General features: G+C 47.4%; 1 non-coding gene across 1 annotated transcript; it reads right to left on the reverse strand.

Moving 5' to 3' along the window:
- Nucleotides 1-337: 337 nt before the first annotated feature.
- LOC131753880 (U6 spliceosomal RNA) lies at nt 338-441 on the reverse strand. Its single transcript, XR_009334949.1, has one exon. It is a non-coding gene; the product is annotated as a U6 spliceosomal RNA (small nuclear RNA).
- Nucleotides 442-24619: the final 24178 nt, after the last annotated feature.

Genomic DNA, 24619 nt, shown 5'->3' on the forward strand with positions numbered 1-24619 from the left:
GATTGCTGGATCTCTTCAGGCCTTAATTCCAAAACGTGTACAATTATCTCCACTTTATCCTATTAGTCAAAGTCACCAGGCCAGCCCATATTCCAGGGAGTGGAGGATAGAGTCTACTTCTGGATGGGAGCAACAAACTCACATTGCAAAGGGCTGTGCATTCTGGAATGGGACAAACTTGCAACCAGTGAGAGAATTTTCGTGATTCCACATTCTCTTATTTTCATAGCTCAGACAAAGGCAAGTATTGTTAATGATGTGCTTCTGATTTGTGAAAGCAACGTTCAAGTAAAGCTATTCTCAGATAGCTCTGTTCTAATGTATTTTTTTTCTTTTTAAAAATACAGAACGCTTCATGAATTTGCGTGTCATCCTTGTGCAGGGCCCATGCTAATCTCTGTATCATTCTAATTTTAGTATATGTGCTGCCAAAGAGAGCACTGTTATAATATTTTAAAACCAATTGTCAAATAGCTTTTTTAATAAGATTATTATACAAATCAACAAATGTTTATCCTTTCCTTACAAATACACACACACCAGGAATAGCTGTCCCTCACCACTAGCCATTTAATTCCTAGTTCTTTTTTGTTTTTATAATTAATTAATTTTTTTTTTTTTTTTTTGGCTGTGTTGGGTCTTCGTTGCTGTGCACAGGCTTTCTCTAGTTGCGTCGAGTAGGGGCTACTCTTCATTGCGGTGCGCGGACTTCTCATTGCAGTGGCTTCTCTTGTTGTGGAGCATGGACTCGAGGCACATGGGCTTCAGTAGTTGTGGCACATGGGCTCAGTAGTTGTGCTTCGCGGGCTCTGGAGCGCAGGCTCAGTACTCGTGACACATGGTCTTAGCTGCTCCGTGGCATGTGGGATCTTCCCAGACTAAAGCTCGAACCCGTGTCCCCTGCATTGGCAGGCAGATTCTTGACCACTGCACCACCAGGGAAGTCCCTCCTAGTTCTTTCTTAATGTAAAAACTTTCCTTCCGCTTTCTAATTAGCTATGGCAGAATTTTCATCAGTATGAAAGTAGCTTGGCAGTTACCTAAGTTTCCTACTTATTTTGGCCAATTGCCACCTAGAATATTAAGTCCTCTGAGACAAGTTGTCAAAGGCAACATTCCTGGAACTGCCTATCACATTTTTTTCCACACTTAGGAAGAGCAAGTCTCCCCATAGGGCAAAGCAATCTCCTCTGAATCTGGAAGGGAAAAAAAACAGGAAGAGTGAACTCTGACATTCAGCTTCTGGTAAAGTCTACAGAGCTACTTTTTAATAGCTGGGTGACCATTAACTGTCAATGTGGCCTTTTTAGTTGTTCGGTGATTTTTGGAGCCAACAGATATTTTGTAAGAACTAAAAAAATATCTAAATTTACTGAGAGGAATATTCCTCAATTTTTTTCCTTAATTGGCCAAAAAAAAAAAAAAATTCAAACTACTCCCTTTATCTGCTTTTAACCATTTGTTTAAAAACTTAGGCAGATTCAGTTCAAGTCCCAAATTACAAAAATTGTTGAAGATAGCATTTTTTAAAATTTATTTTTGGCTGCGTGCTGGCTTTCTCTAGTTGCCGTGAGCAGGGGCTGCTCTTCCTTGTGGTGCGGGGCTTCTCACTGCGGTGGCTTCTGTCGTTGCGGAGCACGGGCTCTAGGAGCGCGGGCTTCAGTAGTTGCGGCGCACGGGCTTACTTGCTCCGTGGCATGTGGGGATCTTCCCAGACTAGGGCTCGAACCCATGTCCCCTGAATTGGCAGCCGGACTCTCAGCCACTGCGCTACCAGGGAAGTCCCAGCGTTTGTTTTTAACATGTCTTAAAAATCGGCCATCATAGACAAAAGAAGTTAAAAATCTGGTGGCTATGAGTAATAAAATAATTAACTAAAGTAAGTAAGCTTTCTGAGTTATCCATAAATACTTCTAAATTTGAATTAATATTCACATCAAAACATGATCTCTGAGATTTTATGATTATGGTATTTGGTACTAAAACTTAGCTAATAACATTTGTTCACAAGTAAATGAAATACATAGAAGGAGAAATTGATGCCAAAATAACAAGTTGACAAATTTTCTGCTCAAAAGGAAAAGTAAGAGAAAACAGATTTCTATAATAAATTAGGAGAATTTAAATTTATTTTAATTTTTCTATCGAGTCTAATATTCTATTTCTTATTAGTATTTTTTAAATTTTTATAATATGCAATTCATTATTTAGTGAAAGCTATCACATATTTTCATATAAGGAACACCCCAGGGTTCCAATCAATTTTATTTAATTTAGGAATGATCATTATATTTATATACTTAAACCCACATGTGTATTATGAATTGGATTTATTTAAAATTCTCCTATATTTAATAAATTATGAACTTTTGAAAAACATGCATATTTGTCCCATTCCTCTTACCATATTGGCTACAACTGTTCACTTAAGGTACAGTTAATTAGGCTTTTGGGCTAATTTTAGCCTTTTAGGCTGTTTTTGTTTAGATTTTTATTTATATAGTCAGACACTAACATTTAAGCTTTGGTTAGATCTGTCTAATATATCACTTTGTACGATCTGTGTTTCCCACAGATCACTATAAATCTGCAATGAGAAAGAAGTATGGGCAAGCGAGTAAGAAAAAAGTACAGGAATGAATCCGTGCTAAAGATTGCACACAACTGAATATTTTGCATTTTAAATTATTCTTATTATGTTATCTCCAAAGGGTCAGGCATTAAGTTTTAATTTACCCTGATGACCTTAATCAGATTTGTTTCAGATTTATGAGGACTGTAAAATGAGGAAACTTTCATTTAAAAAAATTGAACCCCCTGGATGGCTTCCCAAAGCACATCCAGCATTACTTACGACTTTATTATTTCAGCTAGTTGCATACATCATAACCACAGCTCTAGCCAGGTCTGTAAGAGTTCTGTGACTGACGCCTAATGGAACCAATTTTCACTCTGGCAGAACAAGTTCAAGTTCTAATACTAACTTGAATCCTAGTTTCCTTTGAATGCCAGGAACCAGATCCTTGAAGAAGAAAATGTATCAGAGCATCTGCCTATTAAGCGACATTCCATTTACTTCATCTAAATAGCTCGCAGGAACAATTGACTAAAATCGAATCTAAAATCAAATCTAAAATAGAAAACAAATAAATTTTTAATTAATGAATTTCCTTTATTCTTTTTTTAGTCTTCTTTCCCTCTTGGCCTCAATTTTCTACAAAATTCCCCTATTTCCACTGAGGACCAGAGACCTTTTTAGAACAGGAACAAATATTTCAGTGCACTCACTCACCTACACTAACAGCCATATTACAGTCACAGTTCATTGACTGTCACCCGCCCACATTTTTATTACTCTACATCTGATGAACATTGATGCACTTGGGTTTCTTCCTCTGCACTGGAAGGAAAAAATAATAATTTAGATAGAATTCTAAAAACTTAGCATGTTTTGTCAATAGCTTCATTGTTCCTTGTGTCCATTCATCACATCTTGCCTGCTACTGAAATCTTTCCTCACTTTCCAACATTATTAAAGTCAGTCATTATTAAAGCCATCTCAAAAAGAGACGGATACTTCTGCAACTTCTAAGATACTGTCAACTAAGAATCATAGTTTCAACACTTCAAATTTTATTGTATTTTCAAGCTTTGGGAAAATGTAATATTCTTGCATATTTCCTAAGATGGAATTTCATGTAGACAATGATGTGATAGGAAAGATGAGGCTTATCTAATGATTTTGGCATTGCCCCTAGATAACAGTGCTCCTCTGAGAAAAGCAGCAATGGTTTTCTTATTATCAGAACACATTAAAGAGCATGTTCTGAAGTCCTACATGTCTTACGTTTGAGAGAGAAAAATCACTGGGAAAACAAGTTATATTTGTATTCATCTAGTTTCATTAAAATATACTTTGGGCACTCTTTTTTTTTAATAACAATTTTATAACATATATTCTACAAGACCACTTAACGGATAATTGTATTTTAGTTTTATTTTTCACAAAAGTCAGATTTAATTAAAGCTTTATGAAGAGACTAATAAGTATTCCACAGTTTCTAATTTTCCAGCCCCTCCTTCAGTAGTAATGACTTAAGTAATTTGATCCAGATAGTTTAAGTTGTTGGAGTTCAATCTCAGTGAATAAGCCTCTCTAAATAGAATGCATGTTTTAGTCATTTTCAATTAATATGAAGTAGTTTTGCCAAAATATAACTGTAAATTGGAAGCCATTATTCTGAACATTTGGAAACTATAGTTTTTTTAAAAATCATTTGTTGATATTTGATATAAAAATACTGTTTAAACCACTCATTAATGCTATTTTCCATTAATCACAAAGAAATAAATTCAATGCAAAGATAATTGTTTTATTGGTTTACCAAAGATCCCTGATGAAATGCACACACCACTAAGAACAAAAGTTAGGTCCTCAACTGTTCCAATTTCAATGGAAACAAGACATGGGCATGGATTTATAGATGATACATTACAGGCTGACTAGGGAAAAGTCTGCACATAATGTATATTCTGTGTGTGTGTTCATGAAAGCCAGAAAGAGTGGGGAAAAGAGCCACAATCGTATAATGGTTCTCTCTCTTAGATTTATTAATGGGGAATGCAGAGAAAGATAACCCAGGACTCTTCTCTCTGGTGACCATACAATACTGGGAAAAAAATCAGGCGTCGTATGTAATTTACTATAGAATTGCTTGTCTTAGAAATAGACTAGAGGGAATACAAACTCTGTTGCGTGTGCATACGTGTACAGATACATACACACATTTTCTCTTCTGAAATTTTTATTTCAAATCTGCTTTAAATCAAAATGAGTTGAGCTCAGTCTGGGGCTGGTGAGAAAGAACCTTCTAAAAATTTTGCTCAACGCAGCAAATGCTTTAAAAGTGAACTAATGAGCAGTATCTCTTAGTTACCTAACCATGCTCCAAGAAAGACTGGCTCTCTGTATTTTGATTTAGAAACAAAGTGCTCGGGCTTTTAAAGAACAAAGAAGGAAAGCCTTCTCCATCCTTCCTTCCCTCCCTTCCTCTCCACAATTTGACCACTCCATTCTTCCCAGTTTTTCTTTTTAAATAAGGTCCGTCTCCTTTCTTTTGCCTTCCTTCCCTCCTTGTACCTCCACGACCACTAATCTGACTAAAAAGGATTTTCCACGAAGGACCCTTCTTAACACATAGGACCTTTGTTAACACATCAACGTGATAAGTGGACACCCACTATCTTGGGACGCGGCCCACCTGACCCGGGCGGTCTCCCCCGTCCCCCGCCCTCTGCTCTCCTGCTTCTCCGGCGCCTCCCCCGGGGGCTGAGCACCCCCGGCAGGGCTCGCGGCAAGTTGAGAGCTTGCTCTGGCGCCGCGCGGTGTGGCCACCAACTTCTGCTTTCCCCCAGGGACAACTGCGAGACTCGAAGCGCGTCGGCAAGTGCTTCCTGTGGTCGGCTCGGGGTCTCCGAGCCCCCGGACTGGAGGCCCAAAGCCCTCCTCCTCCCGCGCCTGGCGTCGGGAGAACCTGGGTCTGGGGATAATTCAAAGCCCTCGGAGCCCCCAACACCCAAGCACCCACATCTGTCCTTCAGCCCGAGCGAGAAAGCGCAGCATGGAGCTTGCACGGCTCGTATGGCCTCGGCGTGACCCGTGGAGAGACGAGATGCGCGTGGAGACCCACGAGTTGGTGGACGAGGGTGGTGAGAGGGCCCAGTCCAGGCCGCCCCCCGCGCTGGGGGCGCCGCCAGTTCAGACCTCAAAGGGAGCAAACGCGAGCGCGGAGCCGTTTCCCGCTTCACCAGGGAGCGGGCTTTTCGTTGAGAAGGAAAAACACAGGGAAAGTCAGCTCGCGCGCTTGTTTTGGTTTTTCGTCTGTTTGCCTCCCAATTAAAAAGTGGCCGGCTAGGCGACAGCTTTGCGGTTTTCACAGTGTAAAACGGATTAGAGTGAAAGCTCCAGCCCTTCTCGACTTTCGCTTGCGGTTTACAACCCCCGGGGAAGGCGTGACCCTGCGGCACCTGCCGGGGCGAGCTCCTCCCGCTACGGCCCGACCTGCGGCCTCGGCTTCCCTGGGGCGGGGCCCGGCAGGGCGGAGCCGAGGCTGCGCGCCGGGGGGGTGGGAGGGGGGAGGCCGGTTCCCTCCCTGCAGGTAAACTTCTTGTCCCGGGCCGGCACCGCCTCCCCTCCCCCGCGCCCTCCCGGCGCCGGGACCAGAGCTTTCCTCTGAGAGTCCGGATCCTGGGTGTGCGGAAATCCTGTGACAACCCCTGGGGGACCCCTCTCCAAGACGCGGAGGAGGGAAGAGCAAAGAAAAGGAATTTACTGCAGATGGCACCGGAACCGGAGTTGGCTTGTTCGTGCCCTGCTCGATGCTCGTAGGTTTTCCCCAAGAATCTCGAGTTCGCTGAGGTCACTTATACCCAAGAAACGATGAGTTCACACGCACACTCTTTAGTTAAAAGGGAAAAAGGAAAGAAAGAAAAACTGCTCTTCGATCCTCTCCACGTTCCTTGCTTTCACCAAATAAACAAAGCATCCGGGGGAGAGTGAGATGAAGCCGGGGGTGCCGGAGGTGCACAAGGAGAGGCTCCCTGTGGGCCCGCCGCTCCTCCCCGGCCTCTTGCACCGGCACCTGCCCAAGAGTTTGCGGGGTGTGGGCGCTGAATGCGATCCCGGGACCGGTCAGGCTCATCCTGAGCACTTGCATCTGAAAGACCCATGGACAGGTCACCAACCCCCGGCGACCCTTTCCTGGTGGCCTTCTGCTTTTAATAAACGAAAATAAAAGTTTGCTTTCAAGTTAAAGAAACGCCGTTTTCGTCTTTCAGCCCTGGCGCGTGACTTACGCCTCTTTTTATACCAGCAGGGAATTATCACTGGTGATTGTCGAAATCGATACCGGGACATCCGCGGACGAGGACCTGCAGGTAGTGGGGCCAAGGGGTCAAGGAAATAGCGGTAGGAGCCAGCAGCCTCCTACCGTTCTGGACTGCCAGGCCCGCTTTTCGAGGGAGACTGCGCGGGTGGAAGCACGGTTGCGGGAGAGCCGAACACGTGGGTGGGGAACTAGGCCGGTTCCACCTTAAAGAGTCGGCGCGGCGGCTGCAGAGGCGCCCGGCACCTGCAGGGGGCGCTGCTGCCCCGCGGTTCCGCCCGCGCCGCGGCGCGCCGCCTGCCTTGTGGCTCCCGGGCCACAGTTCCCGGAGAGGGTGGGGACGCTGGGGGAGGAAGGGAGCGAGTGCAGCCGTTAGGTAAGGAACCCGAACCCTCCCGGATTCTGAAGCGGCCTCAGTGAGCCGTTGGCTGGAGGGAGCCTTTCCGTCATTCGGCCGGGAGAGGAAATGTGGAGAGGCGTCCTCCCCTGCCCCCACCGCCTGCCTTCCTGCCTCCCTGCACCTCCGCTCCGCGACCCCGGCCGTGCTTCCCAGACCCTTTGTTCTCGAGGTTGGGAGCTGCTGGGTGGGGGTTCCCCGGGAAAGAGGTCCCCCTGCGCCACTCGGAAGGGAGGGGAGTGTCGCCTCGCCCCCCGCCCCAGCCCTCCCCAGCCGAGTTCCCCGGGCCCCCGGCCCCCTCTCCGCATCCCAGTGCCTCCTTTTCGACCCGGAGTCCCCCAGCTCCCGCTCCCAGGCCTTCGCCGTCTGTTTACCCGCCTCCCTTCCCTCTTCGCCGCCGCTCCGAGGTCTCCGGGAAGAGGGCGGGAGAGGCAGACGCGAGGAGGAGGAGAAACCACGTTGCCACCGCGGCACGGAGAATCCCCGGGGACACTTTCAGGCTGCGTCCCCGGGGACCCGCCGCAGAGGCAGGGGTTTCCCGGCGCCGCCGCAGGGCGGAGGGCCCGCCCCAGCCGGGAAGCCGCCCGGCCAGCGCCCCCGCCGGGCGGCCCGCGGACCCGCTTGCGCGCAACACAGCCCGCCCTTGCAGCCCGGAGAGAGCCCCGCGCGGCGCGGCCTCAAGGTCAGGACCTGAGCCCCCCAGGTAGAGAGAAGGGGACATTGTAGTTGGCGCCCCGGGGAGGCGAAGTGCAAACAAACGCTCCCGGCTTCCCCCGACCTACCCTCTGGGGCGCCACCCGCATCGCCTCTCTGCCGCGCGCGACCCCGAGGGTTCCCGCGATTGTATCTCCTTCAGTACAGTTCCAGTTGCAAGCAGCTAATTTCTTACTCCGGCGAAGGCGTCGCGTAGTGGAGCGAGGGGACAAGGTTGCGGGGGGGAGGGGAGAAGCCGGGGCGGGAGCGAGCGGAGAGGTAAGGGGAGTAGGGCAGTGAAGGGCCTCCCAGAGTCCCGAGTCTCCGCCGACGAGGCAGGACTGCCGGTGCAGGCCCGCGCCCCGGCCCGGCAGCCGCAACGCAGCGGCCGAGCCCTTCACGTCCTAGGCTCTGGGGATGAGCCTTCGCCTTCCACGCGCCCCGCACGCTCGCGACCGTAGAGGGGGCTCCGCACGAGCCCGGGTACAAAGTAGGTGTCCCCCTCCCCCCGGAGATTGGGAGGCCCGGGGCCATCAGCTCGAGGCTTCCTGAGTCCCCTCCGGCCTCTCAGCGTGACCCTGGACCTCACTGGCTTGTCGAGAGCCGCGCCAGCAGTCCTCTCGGCAGCGGGTTCCCCGGGACACACCCCGTCCCCACCCCCGAGAGCTGGCGGCCAGCTCGGGATGCCAGGCGGCCGGGCGGGCGCCTTGCCAAATTCCGCGTTCCTCTCCAGGAGACGGGGAGTTGCGTCCCAGGCTCAGGAAAGCCCGTAGTTTGAGCTTGAGACTCGCTTGCAAAGCCCCCCAAGGCGCCTGGGACGCCTCTGCAGGTTGAATTCCTGCTCCCTATCACTTCAATTTTAATTAATCTTTTAAAACACCGCTGTCACGTCGCTTGCAGAAAATTAATCAAACCTGAATCCTTGTTGCATAGCAAGAATTTCGATTCGAGTCTTTTAAAAAGGACTTGACTTTGCAAAGTCACGTCTTATACAGTTCCCTCATTCCCCCTTTAGCAAGGGAAATATTGCAAAAGTCAAGACATGTTTGTTTGGTTCTTTCTATCTTCAAAAGTGAAACTTTGCTTATTTCTGATCTTTATTTTCTGTCTTTGAACAACAACAACAATAACGAGAGAAATTACCTACCTCTGTTAATTCAAAATATAATTACTTTGAATGATCTTTGTTTAAGGGCCCAGATAAACTAAGATAATCTTAATTTTAATGTGACACGACCCCTATTTTTCCTTGTGAATAATGAGAATAAAGCAGTCATTAATTAATACCAAGATATCTCCATAGAAGATGGTATCTGGTCTCGCTGAGACGCTGAAACATCAGTTGTATTAGTAATTGATACTGTATAATTGAACATGAAGATAGTCGTCTGTTTTTAACCTCAAAGCTCAGAGTTTATTTGGTGATTACTGAGCTCCTAATAATTAATTTTTGTTCCTTCTTGCTGCGTAAATAATTCTTATGATTCCCAGTGCCCATGCAACAGAGAGGCTTCTCATTAAAATCTACCCCTCAAAATAAAAGATTGTGAACCTATATTGTGCAACAACCCTTTCTATTCCATTATTTATAATATATTTGGTCTATTTTTATGTCTTCCTGTTACGTTGCCCTTTGCTGTAGTTTATCTGCTAAAAATTGGGAGAATATAACTTAACATCTTTTACTACAACTTCGTCTTTCTGTGTTCCATCGGTTCAGTTTAATATATAATACTTAAAACTTCCTATTTTTCAAGTCTCTGAGGTTTGAGGATAAGTTCCATTGAAGAATCAATGTTTTTTGTAAAGAGAAGTTGCCATAGACTCTACTCCCACCTAACACAGAGCCCACACTATCTCACACTTTTCTGTGGTTAAAAATAGACTTTGCTCAAACACATTCCGTTTTTCCAACTTGAAGATTGGCTCTCAACAATTTCCTGGGTTAAATTTACATTTAACACAACTTTTGGCATTAAAAAAATTTCCCCTCCCACGAAATAGAGAAGCCTTCCAAATAATAATGGAAATTTAGACTCCACCTTAAAGGTATCTAATTATTTCTTAGCATCAGTTTGCTGATGATTCTCACTTTTTAATCCAATAAAGGGGGATCATATTTTTTTCTCTCACATATGCATAAAATCTCCCTATACATTTCTCCAGCATGTCTCCCGAAATAAATATAAAATATTTTACACCACTTAAATATTCTTAGTACCTACCCTCCCAAACACTTACACTTTACTTGTCAGTGCTATTCCTAAAGTGATGAAAAGAATATTGGTTTTCCACTTTTATTTCCCCCTTGGAGCAATTAAAACTTTTAGGTCAATATATGATGGAGTAATTCTATTAGATTTTATATTTTCCCACTGTAATTTAGACGGAAATGGGATTAAAACAGGATCTAGAGTTCTAATCTTGGTTGATGTTTTGGTGTATTCACCGTAAAGAGTCCTATTCCCTGGGGTCATGAAGCTCCCAAATGTCAATCAAGCAAACTGATTCAGAAATGCCATTGTTCGACTCCCACGTCACTCGCCTTCCTCTCATTTTATTTAACAATACCGGAGTTCTCTGATCAGTCATTCGGAATATGAGGCATTATCTGGGGAAAATTCACAAAGTGTCTTGGTCTTTCTTTGGGAGATACTGTTAAGGGGTTTCCGCAAAGCAGAAAGTGCTTGTTTATATTTCTGCCTTTGGACCGCACTACTGATCGAAAGAACCGATGAATACCGCTTGAAAGAAAATCATACCGTAAATCCGTCAAAAATTAATTCGTCCAGTTGAATGTTACGTTTCTATTTTCGTGTTGGAAGCATCCTGACTTGTCACCGGAAGAGAAGTATGACCGGGTCTGGGTCCAGTTGGCATGCCCCTCGCTTTCAACCCCTTCTATTTTACCCCCATTTAATAACATTAATGTGTTTAGTCTACAGTAGTTAACCAAGAATTTATCTGGGGCGAGGAAGAGCCAACCTTTGCCCCGGGAGCTCTACCCAGCCCACTCAGACACAGCCCAGAGCCAACAACACTCGCATTTCCCATCCGCAGCCCTGAGTCGCCTACGCCTGGGTCCCAGCTCCGAGACAATTCCCAAAGCCAGAGGCCTTGAGTGTGTTACTGGCTCCGAGCAGCCCAAATTAATGACCAACTTCATGTAGAGGCTGTGAGCCTTCATCCTGAGTCCCCTGAAGGTTCCCAGTGCGGAGCCCGGCTCCTGCGAGGACTTCCATGGCGGGAGGCAGGCGTGCCGGGACGGTTTCCTGGGAATAGCTGTCGCTTGCGTCTTTCTCTTAGAGGGCTTTGGGCGCAGAGACGCGATTTCTACCCTCCCGTGATGGGTTCTTACACCAGGATTCATCCAAAATCGCGACAGCCGCTCTGGCCCTGCCTGTTTGACACGCATTCATACACAAATGCTCGCGTTTGCGGCTCGCATCTCCAAACGCGCCAACCCTCGCGCCCGCGTGTCTCCGCGCACACTTAGAGCCGAGGTGACAAGGGAAGGCGGTGGAGATGGGGACGGGGGTGGAGCCGCTCTCTGGTGGGACACGATCAATCACTTTAAAGTAAAGGGTTCAAAAGTTCCAACCACCCTTTGGAGGGAGAGAGAACGAGCTTCCCGGGGCCTGCTTCTCTCTCAGCAGCCCGCGGGTTCCCAGAAGCCGCGCGACAGCCTGGGATGTCGGCCGCCCCCACAGGAGTCCCCTCTCCCGCCTGCGCGGCCGGCCGGGTTTATAAGGCCTGCCGGGCCACTTTGGTTCCCCCCGGAGCACCGGCCCTCCCTCGGCACGGACACGCTCCAGCCCGCACGAGCCGGGGCGCGCGCTTTTCCCTTTCTCAGCAAGCGGGAAAGGCCTGCGCGCCGAGGCGGGCGCAGCGCGGGCGGCCAGGGCGCGGGGCCTCCGCGGAAACCCGAGCTCCCTGCGACCTGCTCTGCGAGAAGGGGCGGGGGAGAGCGCCAGCGGGCAGCCCCGGAGGCAGGCCGTGCGAATTCCTGCGAAAAACCCCTCTCGAAAACACCAAAACCTTCCAAAAGACGTGGCTCTGTCCCTCCCCCCCGTCCTGCGGCCTTCCATCCTGTCGGTCCCCTGCTCAGCAGCCGGCCTGGCCCTCACCTGAGACCTTGCTAAGGGTCTCTCCACCTCTACTCTTCCCCATCCCCGCTTTTAAGCTGCTTCTCCTCCCTGACCTCTCGCAGGCCTCGGCTAGGGTAGCCAGGGTGCCGCAGAGGAAATGAAATTGTTCTGGAGATTACAGTGGGGCTTTTGGCCAGAAGTCCCCCCCCCCCCACACACACACACACTTTTTCTCATGCTTCCATGTGAAGTGCAAACTTGTATTTCCCTTCCCAAGAATAGACAAATTTTCTCGCTTATTTGCAGTTTTGCAAAGTTCTACACACAGATCAGTGAACCTTAAGCGCCCTTTTTCAGACCCACATTGTGGAGGTTTGTCAGGGTCCCTGGGCAGTGAGCGTAATGACAGGTGAATCCAGCAGCCCCAGGGGAAGCCAAACCTAACCCCCAAGACTTACAATAGGGCAGGGGCCCAAGGGCTCCCCAGGCAGCTTTAAGCAACAGGTACCTTACAGCAGAGCAGAGCAGGTTTTTCAGGATCCCAGCGTTTAAGGCCTGGATGCAGAACCTGCTCCTAGGTAACTTGGGACAGAGAGTCCCTACCCAGGAGATTCTTTCTCTCCAGCTTTCCTCTCCTCACACAAGAGCAGGGATCTCTGCACTCTGAGTCACCTGTCCAGACACAGCCAGGCCTCAAGTCAGCTTCGGCAGGCCCTCACACTGCAAGGCCGCTGGTGCCTTCAACCTGCTGTTCTTCCTGATGTGACATTGATGATGATGAAGAAGGAGGAGGAGAAGAAAAAGAAATGCAAAATAAAAGAAGGCCAAAGGGGGACCATAGCAAAACAGAGATTCCTTTCTTATCCAAATTGCCCCTAACTCTGTCTTTCCCACACTCAGGAAGAGAGATAACTGGTTTCATGAACCCTAGCTTCTCAAAGTAACTGTTTTGAGTGATAGTTTGCTCCTGGACCTGAATGGACCCAACCTACTCTCTCTCCCCAACCTCAAGAGAGGAAGGACCTATGTAGCTTTAGGGAAGTAAACAGCTTTATAGGGCAGAATCAGGTCATCATTTCACAGAGAGCCTGGAAGTTTCCAGCTGCAGGAGCCTAAGTGCTCTGTTGCACAACCAACCTCGGCCTTAACCCAGCCCAACTTGGGTCGGCCCAACTTAGGGGCAAAGGAAATGGGAGATTCAGTGTTCCTTCTACTGCCTTCTACTGCTAGGAAGAAGAGCTTCATATGGAAATATGGCTAGTCCCTAGGACCATGCTCCAAGTGGGAGCTAGTCATCCTAACTAGGATGGAAGATGATTAGAAGACCGGAGATGGCAGAGAAGGGACGGGGGAGATAGAGGATAGATAGATAGAGATAGGTATATTTTGTTTTGCCCTAGTCAGGGATTCCAGCCCATTCAGACCTTCCAGTTCTTCCTCACTCAGCTACCAGGGTAAAACTGAGATCGGTTTCTGGGTCAGGGAGCTGCGGCGGGGGCGTGAGGGTCTGCTTTTCCGACCTCAGGCTGGTGTGTAAGGAAGGATATCCTGGGATCTGGCGGAGGGAAGGAGAGGCCTGAGCAGCAGCCATAGCCCCCAGTCACTCCGAGGAACTCATCCTCATTAAAGAAATCCTTCGTATGATGCTGCATTTCTTTCCCAGATTTGTGGCAGACACACTGAAGGAGGAGGCAGCTGTGGTGGCTGCCGCGTGCAGACGTCCAGCAGTGTGTCCCTAGCTGCAGACTCGGTGTCCCCGGTGTGAAGAGCCCAGGCCCTGCCCATTAGGCTGTGACTGGAAACAATCCCCCACCCCAAGCAGCCTCCTCAGTGACGACCCCAAATCCCCAAACAGATTCCTGGACGGAGAGAAACACAGTTCATAGCATGAATGTCTTAAGAGCTGGATTTGGTAGAAAAAGGAACAGAAAATCCCACCCAATTCTGAAGTCACTAACACACTCGTGGGCCGCAGTGAGTATCTGTGCCTGGATATATGATGGCTTTCATACTTTTGGCCCCAGAATGACATTTCAAAAATATTTCTTCCCTACATAGCACCAACTGCTGTTTTTATGTCCTGCTATTGTGAAGCAACCCTCTGTAAACTATACTGTGCATTTTCCCCTGTATTTTAGTGAAAGAACTGTGCAAACGCAACTGCTTTGTCCCAGAGCCACTGAAACAAAGACTAATACACAGGAAAGGAGTAGCTTTTCCAAAATGTACCCTCCTCTGATTTGGGAGGAAAGCTCCTAGAGGCACCAGCCTGTAATTGTGGTTGATATTTAATCCTCCTTAGTACAAAGGCTCATCTTTTCACGACGCAGAAGCACCGTTGACATAGGACTAACCTTTAGAGTTATATCCCAAACTGGGAGTCCAAAGCTTAGACGTGGATTGTCTATGCCTCTTCTAACCTGAACAAAAAGGATCTGAAGAAAATCACATTTTTTCCCTCGCAACAAAGCATTCCTAATCACTTCAGCTTGTTGGTGAATTTTTATTCCCGTGTCCACTTGGGATATTGAAATCGATCGCTGCAATATTTAATATATTACACTCCCTGGGTCATCGCTCTCCTAAGACCGAATTCTCTCTCCCTCATGCCCTCAACTCAGCCTGATTTCTACCCTCCCACTCCCATCTGTCCAGGCCCTCTGTTTTTCTGTCCACATAAAGCCTTTAATTCTCAGCCCAGCGCCGCCGACAACTTCACGTTTATTTTGTTTTCTGGTATGGAAAATACTGAAAGCTCTAGGCAGCACTGCACTTAAAAGGGAAAATGAGGAGCTCAGTAGTTTGGAGAAAATTAACCTGCCACAAACAACCTCATTAAAGAGCTGCCTACCAAGAGTTAAGAATTAATAGCAAAATGGATGGGAAAAAAAAAACCCTTGAGTGAAGAGACCTTAAAACCGCTTTCCCTGAAAGGTGCATAATTTACAAGCCCAACCTAACGTTCGGTTTTATTTCCCTTTCCTAGTGACCTGTCCCATAACCTTGTAATCCACTGTGGGGCCGGTTTCTCTTTGGCCCCTTTCTTCTTTTTTACACACACACCCCCATAGGTTTGCAAGTCCAAATACTTTCTGATATTTTTGGTTCAAAAATGCACTTAAATTGTTTGGGGCCTTTTAATTTAGAAAGACACTTTAAGAGACTCCTGGAATATCCTTTGGGAATTGTTAGATGATTTGAAGAGTGCCCTTAAAAGAATTGTGTTTGGATAGGAGGGGGTGGGGGGGAATCATGCAGAAAGCAGCAGGAAAAACCAGAGTGAGGACATTGTGTAGATTTAGTGTTCCGATGGCGCTATGGTTTACTTTGCACATGAAGTTCCAATTTAAGTAAAGCCCATGTATGTGGGCTGTAAGTTGCTTTTCTAATGTTTTATTGGGCATTGTATTCTATATTGGCATTTTATATGCATAATCTCATTTCAATGCAGAGCCGCATACTAAATCCTGGGGCAAGCAGATGAGAATGCGGTATGGATATTACACTCAATTTCATAGGCTTCAATGAGACTTTGCACATCGCGATTTCCATTGTAATGGCTTATCTTGGGCTAGAATTTTACACATCGACATGCTATTCCTTTGGCCAGGATCCTGAATGAAGAAACAGTGTCAATGGAACAGCCGTAATGATTCCATTCACGTTATAGCAGGTAACTGGGGTCAATGGTCCTAACAGTATTTATAAAAGATTTCCTGCTTTTCTTTCTCTTAATAATCATTTTTGCACTTTTTTTTTCTTTGAAGAAGATCATATTTAAAATCAACCTTGGAGTATACACTAAAGTAATGTTTCAAAACAGGAAGAGATAGGAAATCCACCATCGGGATGCTTCCAATTCCTCTAGAAATCCTTCTATTGTGTCAGAATATTATATGTAGCCTACATGTTATGTAGGATTGGATCCTATTCAGATAAATCAGCTAGAGATTGATAGAAAGAACAAGATTTTAGAAGCCCTTGGCAACCTCCCTAAGTCTATATAATAAGGTATCTTTTCCTCCCATTTAAATTATACAAAATAAGTTCTGTTTCTCTCCTATTCAATGGTACTGTTAAACTACAAACCACAGACCAAAATGTATAATATAATAGGAAATGTTGATATTTCAGGGAAAGTAGATGTTTCTGAGGTCATTTTTCTAAAGAAGATGGCAGGCGTGTATGACTGATTCCCTAATTTACTTTTGAATTTACAAAACATAAGATGTAAAAAGATTTTTAGAAACAAGGATTAAAATATTTTTATTTTCCTGAAATTGTATGAGCAGCAAAGCAATTGAACGATTCACATGTTAACCAAGCTCTTCTACTTAAAATTTTTCCTTAGGAGGGGTGGAAAAGTACCATCTCTCTTTTTTTTTTTCACCTCTCCTTTTAAACTCAGATGAGAAACACTCTGGTATTAGTGACATACCCCCTTTTAATTCTCAATCATATATTTTAAGGTCGCTTTTTAAAAGTCTTTATTATAACAGATAAAAATCAAATTTGGCTTTCTGAAGACCACTTTGCCACATGATGTATAACACTTGGAACAAAATTAAAAGTTATCTCTTTGCATTTGCATCTGGCAATGTACTCCATGTTAGAACCATAGCTGGGTGTTTATGGAGTTGAACCCTCCTCCACGCTGTTTTTTATAGCCTCACCGGAATAGCTCAGCACATGCAGGACAAGAGGCTGGGAAGCTCTGGCCCCTCACCCCAGCAAGGAAGCTCAGGGTCACCGCAGGCTCCCACGCCGCCTCTATCAGCATTGCTCTAAGCCCAGATTTTACCCTCTTTCCACCTCTGGAGAAAATGTTGCTAACTGTTGGTATTCCCCCATGAAGGCTTCTCTTGGGTGCAGGGTTAGGTAGGGGGAAGGGAAGAAGAGGACAAGCTGAGAAGGTAGAAGATAAAAAAGTGATGATAAAGGAAAAAGAAAAAAAACTGGCTATGGCAATTTCTACTATAGCATGCAGGTTTTTACTTTGAGTGGATCTAATAACCAGGCATTTGAAAGCTTAACCATCCCCTGGTTTGCACATTTGGATTCCATGTAGAGGAAGAAAACTAATCTTGCACATTTGCACCACTGACAATGAGGGTATTCATTTTGAAAGGGAGGGAAAAAGAGAAATCTAGAGAAACGCAAGGGAGAGTGAACGTAAAATGCGCCTTTATTCCTGGGAGATCCAAGAATTTAGGTCCTTTCCAGTCATTTCAGACTGAAACTCTTGCCTCCTGACCAAGTTGTAGCCTCAAGATCTCGTACATGTTTGCGTCATGTCTAACTTTCACAGGAAAGAGGGAGGGCTTCTGCCTAAGCCCGGTGCAGTCTCTCTCTTCCCTACTGCTTTTCCTTTTGCTACTGCTCATCTCTTATCCTAAGTTTTGTGTTGTTCCCGGAGCTAACTTAAACTGATCTTAAAGAGGGCAGGCACTAACAATGGGAATTATATTCCAACCCTTCCACGCCCCACATGTGCTGGCCCACCAGCCCAGACTCCAGGAACACTGAGTTTGTTTGTCTGTTTGTTTGTGTTGATGGCTTGGGGAAGAGGGCAGGCAGCCACTCAGATGGTTTCCCCTCTGTTTCCCTCCCTTCCTTCTGAGCATCCTGGCTGAGGAGGGCCTTGCAGACCCATGAGCAGTTGTTCTCCGCTAGACTGGCAACATTTTCGGGTCTAAGTGTATTGACTGCTAAGCCTCTTCCATCCAAGAGGGTCAAACACAAACATACTGATGGCACTGATTCGATGCATAACTGGATCTTACTGGAGAGCCTCTAGGCTGCCTGCCACTCTCTTTCCACCTCTTCCTGTCTTGCTCCAGTCCTCTCAACTGAAGGAAGATCCAGGTAGCAGGAGCTAAGGAATCGGGAATACCCTCGCATCTCAGGTACTTGGCCTGTTTCCCTTGTAGCTGTTCTTTTCAGACTACATGTGCGCGCGCGCGCACACGCACACACACGCGCACACACACACACACACACACACACACATCTGCAGGCAGCAGGCTCTCCTAATTCCCTTTTGAAACCTCTCTCCCTCCACCTCTCTGGCCTTAACGTCCCCTGCAAGGGGACAACCAGTGCCCTTCCCCCAGTTAGGCACCAGTCTGTCCTGAAGCCTTGGCTGCAGCCACCAAAGAATAGGGAGCTTGCTGTGCTACAGCCCGAATAGCTCGGCTCTGGGGGAAGAAGTCGTGGGAGTCAAGTAGTAGCCCAGGACAGGGCTGCTCCCTGACCAGTGAAACACTTATTCAACCTGGCCAACGTTTTGTGAGCACCCACTCTGGCAATCTTAGGCGCTGCTGTTAGGTTCTAGGTAGAGAAAGAAAAGGAATGGCAGTCAGCAGTTCCCCCATGGAAGCCATTGACGGAGGTTTAACTCCACACGTTTTAGGATACTGTTTTTCTAAACAAACTGTTGTGATCTTTAGGGAAAGCCAAAGACACATGATGAAAACATCCTGTTCTGAGAAGCAGGAACGGTGGAACCGCAGTTAACCGCCCACGAGTGCGTTAATCAGGAAAGAGGCTTGGGAGCCCAAGGCTTGAATTTGGTGAATTCGTGCAATTTGGAGCATTTCGACTTAATATTGATCCCTAAACTCAATTTTGAAAACAGCCTCCATCGCAGGAGTATGGGCTGTGTTATCCCAGTATTTGCACGCATCGATTGGGCTAAAATAAAATTCATCATACTCTCCGCAAAGAAGGAAGAGGCAGGGACAGTCACAAGAGGAATAGCAGAAAGTGCATAGTTAATATGGGTTGTACGCGAATCCGCGAAACAAGTGCTTTAAACCCAAGGGGATTTCGCGTAATAGCTAATTTGGTGAGAGAGCGAGAGTGCGCAGCAGAAGGCCATCTTAGAAGGGAAGGAAGATAGCTGAATATAGGTTTTTCCGACTGGAATTAACATTTCCTTGTGATTTGCATTCGCTAACGTCCAAGCCCTTACATCCACCTAAGCCAGGGTTTTCCACCCCCCAGAGCCGTCTCTCTCGAAGAAATTCCCTTCCCTCGAGCTGCACGGTCAGAGCTCAGAGGCTGCGGAGAGGCTGCTGCTGCTTTTCCCCCCGACCCGCCGGGTCTTAAGTCCTGGAAAGGCCGCGGGGCCGAGCCCAGGGAGGCGCTCTCCGCCAGCCCACTCCAGGCCTGCAGGGCCCGGCGGGGTCTTCGCCTCCAAGTTAATCAAATGAACCCAGTGCCTGCCTGGTTTAGCCCATACCCTTCCCGGGTTCCAACTGGCTGGAAAGAGAACTGGAAGAGATGGGAAAAGGAGATGGGAATATCTTATCTTAGAATAAAGAAGAAATCCTTTCCCTTGTTTAAAAACACACACACACAAAAACCCCAAAACGGTTCCTCTTATTTCTCCTGTCTTCTGTGTCCGTTTCAGGTTCCTAAAGGAGACGGAGAGGGAGAAAAGGAGAGAGAGAGAGAGAGATCGCGCGTGACAGAGAAAGGGAGAAAGAGGGAGAGAGAAAAGGAGAAAGAAAGCTTTAAACAAAAGACGAGCAGGCGCAGGCAGGGGTCTGGAGCCCTCCTTCAGGGACCTCTCTGCCTGTAGCCTCTCCAGTCCCCGGCCCTGCATTTTTGGGCGTTCGGCAGGCGTGGCCGAACCGGCCCGATCCCGCGCTCCACGCGGCCGGAGAACTGGAGACAAAGCCCAAGAACCAGTTCCACCCCCCCATGCCCCCCCCACAGCGCGGCTCGAGCCCGCGTCCGGGGCCGGCGGCCTGCGGTCCAGGCTGTGACCGGAGAGGGGCGCCGGGTCTCCTGCGCCCGCCCGCGGCCTCGCCGCCTGGGTCTCCCTGGCCCGCCCGGTTCTCCTCGCAGCACTCAGCAAGCTGCTCTCATGGGCTCGCGAGTTCAAAACACGCCTTCTCATCCACGAAAGCCCCGGACCCCCTCGCCACTTTCTTCCCAGGTCCCGCAGCGTCTCCAGGGGTCGCCGTGGCGCTCCCGGCCGGAGTCCGCTTCCGCCCTGGGCCTCGGAGGCCGAGCGGCCATTTACTGCCCTCTGATTGCGCCAGGACCAGGTTAGCTCATAAAGCCTTTCACACTCAACAATGGGGATTTTCTCAACAATTAACAAGAAACAACATAATAAAGCCATTTACAAAGACCTTGCTATTTACTATAAATTAGGCACTCTTTAAGAGACCAGTGCGTAATTTCACACACTTTACAAGTGGGACTGCATTTTAAACACCCGGGAAAACAAGCTTGTTGCACTTTCCTGTGACCTGTCTGCGGTGCACCTCTGTTTCCCCTCTTCCTCTCGAAGCAGCTTTGTTTGCATTGCTGCGCTGCAACCTCCCCAACCCAGACTGGTTTTCCAGGTCACTGTCTCACGTTTCCCGTCTCCAGGTCATCATTCCACTTTCAGATGCACTGAGCGGTTCCAAGGGACAGGAACCACGGCGCCAAAGGAAGTAGGCCTGGCCGCATCGCGTTTCCCCGACTTGGGGGGTTCCGCCGGGCCTCGCCGGCGCGCCCGCGCCCTCCCCCCCGACTCCCGGTCTGGGCTCTTGGGCCACTTCCCAGGGGGCGTTCGCAGCCCTGCCGGCAGCCCCAGAGTGAAGCCCCATCTCTTTGCCACTTGCGTTCCGCACACTCAGTTGGACGCATTGGCCAGCCCTCCGCCCAAGGCGAAAAGCTGGGCCCCATTTGCCTGGGGAAGAGAGCTCAGGCCTGGGCGAGAAGGTGAGAAATGGCCAGGAGGCGTGTGCGTGCGCGGGGGTGGGAGATGACTCCGGGCCACACAAAAGGAGCGCCAAAGGACGGAGGGCGGTCCAGCCCCCGAGGGCCGGCCCCGGGGAGAAGGCCAGGCTGGCCGCGCGCCCCGGCGCCCCTGCCCTGCTCCGGGTGGGCCCGGCCACGAGGTCGCCGGGCAGTGAGGCCGCACGAAAGGCGCTGGGGGCCGTGCGCACGGGGGCACGGGCCTTTCTGCCCGGGGAGCGGGTTGGTTCATTCGGAGGAGAGCAAGAGCTGGGCGGGAAAAAAAAGTCACAAAGAAATTTGTTTGCCACCGTGCAAAATGGCGGCATTTGCACATCTTTCTGGTGGTGGCAGTGGCCCAGGCCAGAGAGCCGGGAGCTGCCCTGGGTCAGCGCGGTGGCCGAAGCAGGCGGGGGAGAAAGGGACCCTGACGCCCCCTCGGCTCCCGGGCCGGCCTTCAGCCCGCTCGGCTGTCCCCTGCCTTCCCGCCCCCCCCAAGCCTACCAGTCCCCAACCCCGCGCCAGCAGCCCCTGGACACTGACCCCTGTTTACAAACACAGCCTGGGGGCGGGGTGGGGCGGCCGGAACGCGGGCTGGAAGGGCGGGGGAGGCGGCCCGCTCCCGAGGACGCCCCCAGCAGAGAGGGACGAGGAGTTGGTGCGAGAGAGCGGGCCCGGCAGCTGGAAAGGACTGAACGCCTTGTTTTTGAAACTGTCAATTCCCTCAACCCCTATTGTGAGGGCTTCATGCAAAACATCTCAGGCCTTTTAAAGTAGGAGCTTGTGAGGCCGCCACAGTTTGAAAAGGAGCGAGAGAGGAGCGGGGGCCTAGGGCATGGGCAAAGAATGATAGCTGGGCCCCCTCCTTTTTTTTTCCAGCAAAAGAGGGCCAAACAGGTAAGATGCAGCCTTCCCCCACCTCCTAGATCTGCCCTACGTCCCCACCCCACCCCCAGGCTAGTTTGCAAAATGCCCTCTGGCCTCCGGAGCAAACCAAAACCAAAGCTAGCATTAAAAATAGCGCTTCCTTACAGGGAAGGGGAAAATCGTGGCGAAGGCTCGGGTGACCCGGAGGACTCCCTAAGGTGGAAGAAGCCCTGTTCCTCCTTGCCAGTTTCCTGAGGTTAGTTGATGGGGGAGCCTTTAAATCCCCTCTCCCCCAGCCACGCCAGTTTGGCTCTAGGAGCTCCCTTTTCCACATTCTTTTCAGCAGGAAGTATTTTCAAGGTGAAGCAAAACTCACCACATTTTCTGTCTTTTGTAGACGCTAATACTTTATTATTTTTTTAATGGTTGTGGTTTTGTTTTACCATAGAGGATTTTTGTTTTCTTTGAAAGAAAAAAAATGCTTTTGAGGAATCAGTCTACATCTCTTCCTGCACGCACACAAAACTAGCATTCTCATATCAGCAGAAACTTCCAATTCTAGTGACTGGAACTTTGAGGAATTTCTAGACCATTGAAAGTCACCCAGACATGGATAAGATAAAAGTCCACACACCAGCCCATCTAGTTTATGTTATTGCTGTTTAGTGGTGGCTCCTTGTTGTTGATTTTAAAATAAACAACCATTATTGAGTATACTCCACTGTAATCAAGTAAGCCAGTACAAAAGAATACCCACTTTGAAAAGTAAATAGTTGAAAAAGAGCAAGCTGCATTTGCGAAAAAAGGCAGCTAACCTGACTGTGGAAGACAGAGTACACACCTCTTAAAAAAATAATTAAATCTTCATTTCACAGTCTTATCAGGAAACTACTTTTACAGGAGACCAAAAATAACTTGTTTCCACAAAATCAGAAAAAGAGCCCTTTCCTGCATTTTTCTTACACCTGTAAGTGCTGAGCTTTAGACACAGGAATCAGTGACCCTGGAACCATATAGTGCCGTTCCAAAAAAATTCTCTCACCTGAAAACATTTAAATGTAAAAAATGCAATCTATCAATGGAGGTAACTTTTGTTTTTCTCTCAATAAGGCTTAACTTTTTGAACAAATGGGACATTTATAGCATCTTAGAAAAATCTAGATACTGTCATTAATCATAAACCAACCAAAATGAAGTAAACTATACTAAGAATACAGCAGAATGGGAAAACAGCTAAGGGGCTCCCAGAAATTGAAAGAGTATCTTGAATTTACAAGTTACTGAATACCGTTTGGTACACTTCCTAACAGAAGCCCCAACTCAGGTTTTGCTGTGGTTGGCTGGCTTGCGGTGGTACTGTGGGGTGAAATTTGTGTTGACTATTTCGTTTCTTTCCTTTCGATGGTATCACTCTGGAATGCCTCGGCCTCCATGCTGCTCATTCTCCAGTTCCTAGAAACTGAAACTATTGATTCTCTGAGGGCTGGAGACCAAGTGTCAAAGCTGGAGGCCAATATTTTATGTCAGAGATTCCATAGGGTCTATTTGTTTCAAATTGTGCTTATTGCATCTCGCAGTCTTCCCACACCCAAGATCTGTAAGCTTCAAATATATTCTCAATTTATAATTTAGGCACAATGATTCCATAGCCAACAAGAGAAGTACTAGTCTGAATGTAGTAGTCATACTTTGAACTTTCTTGACTTAGCAGTAATGAAAGAGTAGAAATTACAGACTTCCAGTGTGTGTCTGTCACACTTTTTACAGATTGATTCTGCAGGACAACTCACTGCACCCAAATTCTGTATTGCCTTGCAAAGAGGAAAGAACTGAGAAGCCAGTGGTTCAGCTTTCTGGAGCTTTAACTGTAACTTGTACTGGTCTTTGAAATTACACAAACATTAATTCAAGGATAACATCCCCCAATTTTTGCTTTGACCATATCTATCATCCCAATAAAAAAAAAAGATCCATTGAACCTACATCTGGCAACATTCAAGAAGGAAAGGAAGGGAGGCAGTTCAAAGCATCTGTTTACTCCATCCAAATGTATTTGGATGCAGGTACTCTCAGACTCTGTCCTTTACAATAAGAGTAAAACCACAGAGCATATACAGCAATTAGGGCTGAGACCATCCAGATCTATCTGAAACATTTATAGACAAAAGGAAAATTTCAAAGGGAATAGGAATTAAAAGGTGAAGAAAAAAACTGAATTTCCATGAGAACTAGTGACTTAAATTCACACAGTAAACATTTCATTGATGTTTTGTTTTGTTTTCTGATTTATGATCTATATATGCAACTTCTTAGGTTTAAGATGGCAAAGATCTGAGATATATAATTTGTCAGACTAGGGGAGGTGGACCCAAAATTATTAGGTTTAACTTTCATCAAAATAGCAAGTGATCTCTGCTTCACTTTCTTAAACCTGAAACTTTTTGCACTTGATTTGTAACAAGTGTGTAAAGTTTTGTTGTTATTTAGGAAGAAATCCACCAGTGTTTTGCACAGAACCTGACTGGCCTCATCACACGGTGTTACAACAAAACATTACACCCAATAAATGCATTTCTTTCAGGCAAAAACATTACAAGTGAAAATGTCAACAAAACCATTCATTCCTGTTAACTGTTCTCCAATCTGGAATAAGTAGAAATGTATGGAACGAGGAATTTTAAACAGTGTTTTTAATTGAAAATAAAGCTAAAGCATGCTTTTCAACAGTGCAAATTTCCATAATTTTGATTTACTGCTTCCATCATCACAACATAGTACACCAGCATGGCCCTTACCAAGGGCTAGACCCTAACCATTTGCATGTTGAACTACTTTGATTTTAAGTGCAAATATAGATAGTCACCTCTGATTGTCACTTGCAGTAGAAAGTCTCCTGCTCTATACACAGGATGGTCTGAAAATAGAAGTTTAGAGAGATGCAGAGAAAGTAA

This window comes from Kogia breviceps, chromosome 3 (genome assembly GCF_026419965.1).
Source record: "Kogia breviceps isolate mKogBre1 chromosome 3, mKogBre1 haplotype 1, whole genome shotgun sequence".
Classification (NCBI taxonomy): domain Eukaryota; kingdom Metazoa; phylum Chordata; class Mammalia; order Artiodactyla; family Physeteridae; genus Kogia; species Kogia breviceps.